This window comes from Diorhabda sublineata, chromosome Y (assembly GCF_026230105.1).
Source record: "Diorhabda sublineata isolate icDioSubl1.1 chromosome Y, icDioSubl1.1, whole genome shotgun sequence".
Lineage (NCBI taxonomy): Eukaryota > Metazoa > Arthropoda > Insecta > Coleoptera > Chrysomelidae > Diorhabda > Diorhabda sublineata.
This window is the reverse complement of record NC_079486.1, coordinates 6,406,275-6,418,733: the sequence shown is the minus strand read 5'-3', so window position 1 is coordinate 6,418,733 and position 12,459 is coordinate 6,406,275.

Sequence of the window (12,459 nt, the reverse complement as noted above, 5' to 3'; positions counted from 1 at the left end):
GTTTTAACTGAAAATTGTGACATTAGAAAGTTGTGTACAAGATGGATGCCGTGTTTGCGGACATTGAAACAAAACCATCGACGCGAAGATGTTTCCATCAAGCGTTTAACAATGTTTCACAGAAATAAAACCGTTTTATATGTTATAGATGAAACGTGGGTTCATAACAACACCATCGAGATTTGGTTTCATCAGCGAATTCATCAACATTCTGTATTTAGTTTAATCTACGTCGAAAATCGTAGTAAACAACACGTTAACCATTACAAATGTCAAACTTTATGATGACAATGACAAATTTGACATATTCACATCAGTGTTGCCGTAACACGAAACTTAAGTTGTTGAATGTTTTTTTGTGATAAAATGTATATCAGTTTTGTTATTACATTTTCAATTATCCAAAATGCATATTTATTCCTCTCACTATAAAAAGATGGATAAATAAACACGAACCAATCAACTCTAAATGAAAAAGTATCGTAAAAAATAAATGCAAAAAGGGCGCGTGAACCATAAAAAAAGCAAATTGATGTGAATCGGTGCGTGATTATTCAACCAATAAACGTGTTTGGTTTTCTATATTTTTCTAAAAATTTGTTATATCCATTATGAGGAATTGTTTTTGATTTTCTTATCGTTCTCAACATATAGAGGGTGATGAATTTTAGGTTGGAACTCAACAACAACGAAAGTACCATTTTTTAAAATAAATTTTACACTGTTAAATATTTTTCTTTGACTTTGTTTAAAGTAAGACTTACTCGTTCATTTTTTTTTGTTTTTGTATATTTTTGTATGTTATAGACGTTTTTTTATTAAATTTTTATTACTAACTACATATTTAGTTTGATGTTCGTCTATTTTTCGACATTATTTTAATTTAATTTTTGAAATACTAATAAAAAATTGACGTTTTTTAAAGATAAGACTCCAAAAATCAAGAAAATTTAGAAGTATGAACATATTAAAAGGTCTAAAAAATAAGAAAAGTCATAAAAAAACATCACGAACCCCTAATAAAACAAACAATATCCAATAGAAAGTTTGAATATTAAATTTTATACAACAAATATTGAAACATAATAAATCAATCAGTTTTACGAATTGAGAAACGTAATTGGCTAAAAATCGATTATGATCGATTATTCGAGTGGTAATCGTTTTGATTGTCAAGATATGCCAAAGCGTTTCATTACACAATGAAATTCGAATGTCCAGAAAAGTGGCTTAAAATTTAAGGAGTAGACATGTCTAGGTCAGGCTAGGTACTTGTGGGAGCACCCACTCCAATGAAAAATTCTGTAAAACGACATCGTTGAGAAACTTTTTATTCGGAATATTTTTCACAACGTATTTTATTTTGGGGGATATTTTATGTCTAACGGAGTGTAAAACTTTACGTTGTATACGTTTTTATTAATTTTGTTGTAACTGTTCATTAAATTAGATCGTTGAATACAATCTATTGTTGATTTGATAGTCGAAATTATTTTATTTTGAAAATGGACGTTCACATGTATAGTTTGATGAATAAAATAATCTTGGATCTTATTTTTCTTATATGTTATGTATCTCTCCCTAAGTCCACTTATATCTGGTTCCTAGAAATCCACAAACATTTTTTTATGATAACTGACAATTTATTTTTGGAAAAAACAAAACAAGTTTCGTTTGTTTTTTCGAATACGACAGTTCTGAAAACCAAATGTCGGTTTATTTTTGAAAAACAAAGTTTCTGAAGACCAATTTTGGTTTGTTTTGAAGAATAAAGTTTCTTCAAACAAAATTTGGTTTCTAATTGCAGAAGAAAGCCTCTTGTGACAATATTTTTTTGTTCTCGAAAAACGAAGTTTCTAAAGACGAATTTTGTTTTTTATCGAAATGGCAATTCCCGAAGTCAAATTTTGGTTTGCTTTTTGAAAAACAAAATTTCTAAAGACGAATCTCATCTTATTTTTGGAAAAATGAAGTTTGTACAAACAAATTTTGATTTCTAATTGAAACAGAAGTTTCTTAAGACAAATGTCTAGCTAAATCGACAACATTCACAAATACACTGATTGATTCGCGTTTATATAACCATGTTGTCGTCTTCAAAAACTGAAGGTAAACATTTCAGTGGATTATCATTATAACAATCGTCGTTTTATATAAACTCCTTTCATACAATATATTTATTTTCGTAATCACATCGACAATCGTTCTATTGGTAACATATTCTGCGAGTCCAGATTGAAAGAGATAAAAAAAGTTATTTTCTGACGTATATTCCATATATCTTACGATAAAACGGGAATGGTTTGGAAGTTGATACGGGACCTCGTTGTAATGCAGCCAATTTACGGTTTTCTGATGACGATGATCCACTTAAACAGCGTCGGGAATAACTCCTAAACTAAGTAATCTTATGGTAGAACTGAGACAGTGTTTAGTTGAAATTGCAATGAAAAAAATATCGACTTGACCCATTTCGTTAAACCACAAACTGAAAATGCGCGAGAAAGACTCATTAAGTAAATAAAAAAGAAGTAAAAAGAGTTAAACCAAATAAAAAAAAGGACGAAAGTATGGTCAAATCGTTTGACATAGATAAATCAACAACAACCAATGAAAATAAAACATTTTGGGTGTCCAATACTCCCCACTAAAATCCTCCAATCATATTAGAATAAAACACCACAATATATTACGCGTAGTGAATAACTCTCAAAACAAACTTTATAAAAAACGTTAGAGCAACTTTATTGGGATAAATAAATGATAGTTATACTTTAGCCCAACTTTATTGGGATACATAAATGATAGTTATACTTTAGCCCAACTTCCTGGGGATACATAAAGGATAGTTATACTTTAGCCCAACTTTATTGGGATACATAAATGATAGTTATACTTTAGCCCAACTTTATTCGGATACATAAATAATAGTTATACGCTAGCTCAACCAGGTTTGAATCACAGTCTCACCAACTTTAGGCGACTTGGTCCATGTCTGGGCCTATACTGGACCAATCGTAAAATCCCATATGGGAAACAATAAGATGGTTTGATTATGGAGCTCCTCGAGGAAGTCTTGAGATTGAAATTTGTTATAATACACGTATATACAAACATAATTTTATAATAAAACTGAATTTGCATTACAAGTAATTTCGTATTGAAACACGAGAGAATTCTCTTTCGACTTTATCCTTGGAGAAACGGGCAAAACTACACACAAACTCGATATTCTTTGGGGATGAACAAAATATTCGCAAGATCATGGCGACTTGATTCCGCAAGTCTACCGACATCGAATCAGTATAAGACACATTGAAATAAATGAAAAAAACCATTTCGATATGGTTCCGCAAGTCTTTCACCATTCAGAGACAGTAGTGTACAAATTGAAGAAAAATAACGATATTCTTCCACGAAGAACATCGATCCCGTTTGATGCAGCAATGCCGTCAACATCTTATGAAAATAAATCAGAAATGGATCTTTGTAACTGCTTGAATTTAAGATGCCATGGTTGCTTTGGAGAATGCTTAAAATGTGCTTCTAAGAAATGTGGACCAGAATGTAAGTTTAACCGTCCGTTTTACATTAACACAATCATTTATTTACATTCTGAAAAGGTTATCACAAACCCTTTGGTGAAGTAAAAATCTTAATTGTGTTTTCTAATTGTTTTAAAGAAAAATGTTTATATATGTGTTTGAAATTGAAGGTATGTAGATTATTCATTCATATAAGATATACATGAATTTTTTTATAAAAATTTCTTGTTGAGCTCCAAAACTATTGATACGTTTACCTCCGTGCATTTGCTGTTCTTCACGCGATTTCTTTTTTGACAGTTAGTTAATTCAGATTTAATCAACATATTTAATGTTTATAAAAAAAGTTGTTTAAATAACTTAAGCAGTTTGAATAAATTATTGTTAGCAATTTTTTGGTGTATAGATATAGTAATAAAACAACACTGAATTTTGACATGTACAGTGTTGCCGTTTCAGTTGGCAGGTGGGAAAATCAAAAAGTGATGGACTGATGAAACATACAAAATTATCACCTTTGCATAAAAAAGTACCAACCCAATATTCAACGGAAAGTATGTATATCAATCAATTGTTCTACAGTTTACAGACTAGGTATCTAATCATTATAATTACCTAATTATAAAATAATCTTTCTTGCTTTCTGAGTGGCAAATTTATCAATAATTTACGTAAAACCTATTTTTTCACAGATTTCGAATTTAATTTGAAGTGAGATTTTCTTTGAAGAACCACTCTATTTTTCAGAATACTCATATTTTTTCTTGGCCTGCATCACTGTATCAAAATCAGAACTGCTGAGATTTCCTGCAAAGTTTCTAATTTTGTTGGAACCTTAATACCAATGACATTATAAGAACATTTTTCTTGTTGGTTACAAGAGTTATTTATACTTTCAGAAGCAGAAGAAGAAGTTTCAGGTGGGTGAAATAATTAAATTTCTAAAAATTTGGATGAAGCGAATCTTTCAGACTGATGTAAACTACAAAATCTGCAATAAGTATGCATTAACAACATTTTTCCAACAGACAATAAATACCTTTCAGATGTTGAACCTAAACACTGCCAAGAAGTACCCGGTTTATTACCCCCAAATTTAACATAACTTTTTGGCCGAAAACAAAATTATTTTCTTGGTCTTGAAATTATTTTTGTTTAGATTAATTGTGCAAAATATTGCCCATTAACCAAATTTAGTGAGAACTGAAGCCAGATCAAAATGATTTTAATTATATTACGATTTATAAATAAATATTTGACAACATTGAGGTTTACTGTCAAACCACAAGTTTACAAAAAACGTGTAAAAATGAGACAGCAACTGAAATAAATGAAGAAAAACCATTTCGATTCGAGCTACCAGTCTAACAACATTCATAGAGAAAAGACTATTGTGCAGATTGGGAAATACAACGATAACCTTCAACTAGGAACATCAATCCAATTTAATACCGCAAGAGGAAAATAACGATAAACCTCCAAGGAAAAAATTATGTCTAGTTAAGATGCCTCGGTATAATTCCGCAATTCCGCTATTATCCAGTGGAGTCAGAGAACTGCATTAAAACTTTAGCCCTCCATATCTATACCCACTTACAACAATACCACAAACTGAAAATCTCACAAGATGCTTTCAAGAAAATGATTAATCCGATTTAAATCCGTCAGACCTACAGCATCCAGTCAAAATTATCCACAAACTGATATAAATAGAGAAAGATCATGGCGACTTGATTCCGCAAATCTACCGACATCTAATCAGTATAAGACACAGATTGAAATAAATGAAAAAAATCATTTCGATATGGTTCCGCAAGCCTATTACCATTCATAGACAGTAGTGTACAAATTGAAGAAAAATAACGATATTCTTCCACGAAGAACATCAATCCCGTTTGACGCAGCAATGCCGTCAACATCTTATGAAAATAAATCAAAAATGGGTCTTTGTAACTGCTTGAATTTAAGATGCCATGGTTGCTTTGGAGAATGCTTAAAATGTGCTTCTAAGAAATGTGGACCAGAATGTAAGTTTAACCGACCGTTTTACATTAACAGAATCATTTATTTACATTCTGAAAAGGTTATCACAAACCCTTTGTTGAAGTAAAAATCTTAATTGTGTTTTCTAATTGTTTTGAAGAAAAATGTTTATATATGTGTTTGAAATTGAAGGTATGTAGATTATTCATTCATATAAGATATACATGAATTTTTTTATAAAAATTTCAAATCTTGTTGAGCTCCAAAACTTTTGATACGTTTACCTCCGTGCCCTTGCTGTTCTTCACGCGAGTTCTTTTTTGACAGTTAGTTGATTCAGATTTAATCAATATATTTAATGTTTATAAAAAAAGTTGTTTAAATAACTTAAGCAGTTTGAATAAATTATTGTTAGCAATTTTTTGGTGTATTTTGACATGTACAGTGTTGCCGTTTCAGTTGGCAGGTGGGAAAATCAAAAAGTGATGGACTCATCGATCTGGCTTTGTAATTACTATTTCGGAAGAGGTGATTCATTCATTAGTATTAGATATTGCCAACGTCTTAAAAGCATTTAGCTTGTGTAAATCATATTCATCAATATGCATATTTATTGAATATTCTGTATTTTACAACAATGCATGAAAGAGCCGCTTCATCTAATTTTTCCTAAATTGAATTATTACACTCATCTGAAACTGTAAGTGCTTCCAAGAGTGAGACTCTCTTATAACCAATAAGAAAAATGTTCTAATAATGTCACTGATATTGAGGTTCCAATAAAAAATAAAAACAGGAAACAAACATGAATACATGGACCTATTGGGTACTTCATTTTGCAAGGACAAGGAAAAACTAATTTACAAAAAAAATGCCTCGAATTTATTCATGAAAGTGTGGACAGATTTTTAAAATTCAAATTCTTTAAAAACATTTTTTAAACATCTCATCACCTAAGAAAAGCTTTTTATATTTCCCGATCCTATCGTATTGTTTAATTAGATAGTAATGTTGTTCGACTTGGAAATAATGAAGGAGTTAGAGCGGAAACAAAAATTAAAATTATACATATTTTCTACGAAAAGGATTTTAGTGATCTCAAATATTTGAGTTTATCTACTCGAAAATAGCTTTTTCATAACTACGGGGTTTAATATAAAATCATATGATTTGTTGGGATTTATTTAAGAGATACCAAGATTCAAATTGTCCACAGTATCCAGTAAAAGATGAGTAATTATTGAACTTACCACTGAATTTGGAAGTTGTTCTAATTCAATCTGAGTAATGATAGTCTTTCTTTCAAGAAATAGTCCAAATGGATCAAAGTACATATTTTGTTCAATGCCAGAGTGAGTTTACTAATTCAATCAACTGACTATCTTAAATGAAATTATACTCGATAATATTTTTTTGTTTTATACAAAACACATAGAGACTAACGGAGAACATCGAAACAAGCGTCAGACAGTGTAATAGTGAGTGTGGTAATAGGATTTCTTGGATTTCTCAATTTGAATATTCTTCTTATCTTCATAGTATCTTTTAAGGACTTTTACTTTTGTAATATGTTCATTCAACAAATTTTCGTCAGCTGTCTGAATGACCTCAGTTTCGATTCATTGTACAATCAACATGTATAACACAAGTTTTTATATATATTTATTGTATTTAAATATTTACCTCTATTATTCGATCCACTTTCCTTATTTTGTTTTCTATTAGCATCTTCATTAGCCATTCGAAGTATTATCTGATGTGGAGTTGTCAGTATTGGTATTGATATTTCTTAATGCTCCTTTTACACTTGTCAATTTGTCACTGTGCAATCCAATCAAACGAAGACCACGAATAAGAAGTAGAGGAGTATGAAGAAAAGAAGGAGGTCGAAGTATAAGGAGAATAGCAGAAAGATACTTTTGAATGGCGGTGTCGTGATTTTTAAAAAATTTTCTGTCGGAATTCAAATTTCCGTTCCAATTTTTGAAAAAATTTGTAATTTTCTCAATAAAGTTTGTTGAAAAATCCTATTTTCCCATTAGTTTTATGCAAATCATTATGCCAAATTTTATCATTTTCATGCCTTTTCCTTAAATTTCAAAGAAAAATTCAATTATATTGTCTTAAAGCGTCATAAATACGAGTAATTCCATGATTAACACGTTGACCGCAGAGCCAAACATGTTTATGCCCCTTTCCGTCAATTTGATGCCCAATTCCATTTGGCACAAAAATTTCATAAATATGACTAAACTCATTGTTCAACTGTCAAGCCGATAATGTTTCTTATGTCCAAGTCAATCAATTTTATCTATTTTTCAATAAATTCCAATAAAACAACTTGAAAATAGCATTTTTTTTCGCATAATTTCGTTGCACAAATCAAAGAATTTCAACATTTAGGGTAGAATATTGTTGCGTATCATAAAAAGAATAGATAGAAAATTTTTGGAGACTCTCAAAAACAGCAGTGAGCGAAGAATTACTTAAACTAAAAAAATTTGGTTGTTGTATTATACTTGTATTATCTAAAATTAATATTCATCATAATAGAAGGGTGATAGTAAATTAACGAAATTTTGACTGGGAAAATGTGAAAACCAACCTGGAAAAATCGGGAGGAGACTAGTACTTGATTTTCAATTTTTACTGGACACCCTATTTCAAGAAAAGTTGTAGATGTAACGTATAAAGGTATGGACAAATGTTGACTCGTTTTTCCTGAATTTTCTGTATCTGAGTTGAGAAGCTATGTGCACATCCATGTAGTCTGCTTGGAGTTGAAGGTAAAGTTATTCCAAGTGTCTCAGATAGAACTAAGACACTGAATGAAAACTTTTACGAGAGACTAGAGTGCAGGAAAGCACATTCATTACTTCCTCTACCTTCAGTTGAACGATCAAGAGCTTCTAGAAGAGCGGGGAGTGCAGGAAGTTGTTTCATCAAGGTCAACACAGCTTGGAGCATTTCTATACACCTTGTTTTACACAGTGACTTTGAACTATACCTGGTTCAATTCAATCGGAGATATAGACAGTTGCTGTATACTACAAGAAGTTAAATCTTGGACTTTCTTAACTATTCCACTTTTCGATTCGATTTACTTCGGCGCAAATTCTGAAGCTAGATATACTGTGAAATTCCCTTGGCCGAAACAACTCCCAGTTGCATCTATAATTTCATCTTCTATATAATACGTTTTGGACACAACATGAAACCCCCATTTAATAATTGGAATAAGCTTAATTGAGGTGCAATCTGCGAAACGGTTTTTGTTGGCAAAAATCTTGAAGAAATCTATGGATATTTAGCGTCAGTGTGTGAAGTAATTTTTCTTAATTTCAAAACTTTCCCATTTTCTGAAAAATTCTACTATTCAAAAAGGTATAAGACATCAATCAATCCAAAATATAAGTCAAATTCACTTTATTTACAATCCAAATTACAAATTTAATGATATGAATATTCACTATAAGACCAAGAAGACTATCGGTATCCGAAAAATAAGAAGTAGATAGACAGATAGAGGAATGGTTAAAAGATGTAATAATCAAACCGAGTTTTTCGGATTTCGCTAGTCCTATTGGACTAGTGAGAAAAAAGAATGGCCGAACCGAGGTACACAAATGGCAATAAAAAGGATATTGACTACAGTAGTGTATGAAGATTTTTATTTAGAGCATGATATATTGAATAAATACGATAATGGATTAAAATTACTTGTCATTCCAAACAACATGAACAACAAAGAACAAAAAATAATAATAAAAGTTCACGAGATAGGAAATTTTTGAAAGAAAAAAACAGAAGAAATAGTAAACAAGGAATTTTACATAATAAGACTAAAAGACAAAATAGAAACGATTAAAAATAACTGTATACCTTGTAAATTATAGAATATAAAAGAAGAAAAGAAAGAATGAGTGCTTCATCCTATACAAAAGCTAAAAGATCCGCTAGAGAGGTATCACGTCGACCAATTAGGACCAATGAAGTCAACAAAAAAAAATATCAGTACATTTTTGTGGTAGTTGATGACTTTTCCAAATTTGTGTGGCTTTACCCAACAAAATAAACCACGACGAAAGAAGTGACATGTTGTCTTGAAAAATAGCGTAAAATATATCACCTCGTCCCATAGGAAAGAAAGAAGGAATGTTTCATCCTAAAATCAACCACGACGAAAGAAGTGATATGTTGTCTTAGCGTAAAATATTTGGAAGCCCGTCAAGGATAATATCTGACAGAGGATCCGCGTTCCGTTCTGAAAAATTCGAATCATATTGTCGAGAAGAAAATATTAAACATGTGTTAACAACTTGTGAAGTCCCACGAGGTAATGGAGAATTGTAAAGGGTAAATAGGACCCTTATACCAGTCTTAACAAAACTTAGCGGCCGCAAGTTGAACTAAATAAAAATTCTATTTGTGTTTAATTTCTATACACACTAGTGCCTCCCGCTATCCAAACGCCAAATTAAACACGATTCTATAGACACTATCTATCTCTGTCGACCAATCGCCAAGCTAAAACACTATTCTATGGACACTAGCGCCTCCTGCCGGTCAAACGCCAAATTAAACACGATTCCATACACAGTAACGCCCCCAGCGAGTCAAACGCCAAACTAAACAAATTCCCATAGACACTGGCGCCTCCCGCTAGCCATAAGTCAAATTAAACACGATTCTATAGACATATAAATCTATTTCAACAAATCGCCAAACTAAAATACGATTCTATAGTTACTAGCGCCCCCTACCGGCCAGACACCAAGTTAAACACGGTTCCATAAACAAAAGCGCCTCTCACTAGCAAAATGCCAAATTAAATACGATTCTGTAGACACCAGCGACCTCTGCCGCCCAGACGCCAAACTAAACAAGATTCCATAGACACTAGCGCCTCCCGCTAGCCAAACGTCAAATTAAACACGATTCTATTGACCGATCGCCAAACTAACCAAACACGAACTTGCACCATCTGGCGAGGAATAGTCAAACTGGAAGTACTTAGCGACTGCAAGTTGATCTTGATAAAAATACTATTTGTGTTTGATTTGTATACACACCAGCTCCTCCTGCCGGTCAGGCGCAAAACTAGACAAGATTCTATAGACACAAGCGCCTCCTGCCGGTCAAACGCCAAATTAAATACGATTCTATAGACACTAGCGCCTCCCGCCAGCCAGATATTGTCATTCGTTTTCTTAATGCTTATTTGGCACTTCTCAATTTGTCACTATGCAATCCAATCAACTGTTTATTCTATAATTATATCCATTCAGATTTGAGATCATTATTGAAGGTATCTACGGCTCCATTTTCCAATTCTTCTTCATACTTATACAATTCGAAATTATGTATGATTGTACCATTCAAGTCCAGAAAGAAATCATGCTCATTTACGTTTCAAACGATAAGCATTCTTACTTCTTTTCAGCATCATTTTAAGGTAATTTTGAAAATAATAATTTGTTCTTGAGCTAAATGGTTTTTAAAATATTTATTTTGCCAATCTATTACAAGATTTAAGTATATTAAATAAATCATTAAAATTTAGAAGAAATTCATCTGTAGTACCTGCATTATGGAAATTTGTATTAATATCTGTTCTCAGTAAATAAAGAGGAACAGCTGCTCAATAACCATCACAAAAAGCCGTTACATTGTTTCCACCTTTACACTGATAAATTTCGCAAATCATGCAACTTGGAATTTTGTCGAAATGGTCCAATTACAACTCTACTTAGCAAAAAGATATCGAAACAAATTATATATCATTAGAAAATCTACACTCTAGCGATGTTTATAAAAAATCAAAAGCTTCCTACCACCTTTATTTTTTTTAAACGCATGATTTGTTGTAATAATAGGAATATTTAAGATATAATACATACTGTGAAAGTTATGAAGTTATAACTTCTGGCGTAAGTTAAAATAAGAAGAGACATGAAAATCAGGAAAATTGAAGAAAATAAAGTGAATTATTGAAGAAATGAGTCGTTTTAGAAAATATCTGGTTTAACAATTCAACAATTTTCTAAGTAAAATTGGGTTGGATGTCAGTAATTTACAAAAAGTTTTGGTCATAATAGTACAAGTCAGCAATGTAAAAAATGAGATAACAGCTATATATGATAAGGAATCAATCTGATGAGTTTTAAACACGAAAAAAAAAGGATTATGATAGAGTGTAGTGATAAACTCCACTTTAGTAATGAAAATAATGAATTTTGATCTTCTGCTTTAGAAGATAATCTATAAAAAATACATCGAGGGAAAAAGAAGACATGTACCAACAGAAAGAGGCATATTCAAAATTATATTTATCTACAATTATTCTTGTTGTGATACTTAAATATAATGCTTCCCTTATACTTAAGAAAAAGAAGAAGAAGATTGTAAGAGGTTAAGTTGAAAGAAAAATGTACGTCTATGTAGTAGAATGTATTCTATGAGCTACGATGTAAAATATATATTATAAATATATCATCAAGATAACCAATAAGAAAAATGTTCTAATAATGTCACTGATATTGAGGTTCCAATAAAAAATTTCCAACAGGAAACAAACATGAATACATGGACCTATTGGGTATTTCATTTTGCAAGGACAAGGAAAAACTAATTTACAAAAAAAATACCTTGAATTTATTCATGAAAGTGGGGACAGATTTTTAAAATTCAAAATTTTTAAAAACATTTTTTAAACATCTCATCACCTAAGAAAAGCTTTTTATATTTCCCGATCCTATCGTATTGTTTAATTAGTTAGTAATGTTGTTCGACTTGGAAATAATGAAGGAGTTAGAGCGGAAACAAAAATTAAAACAATACATATTTTCTACGAAAAGGATTTTAGTGATCTCAAATATTTGAGTTTATCTACTCGAAAGTAGCTTTTTCATAACTACGGGGTTTTATATAA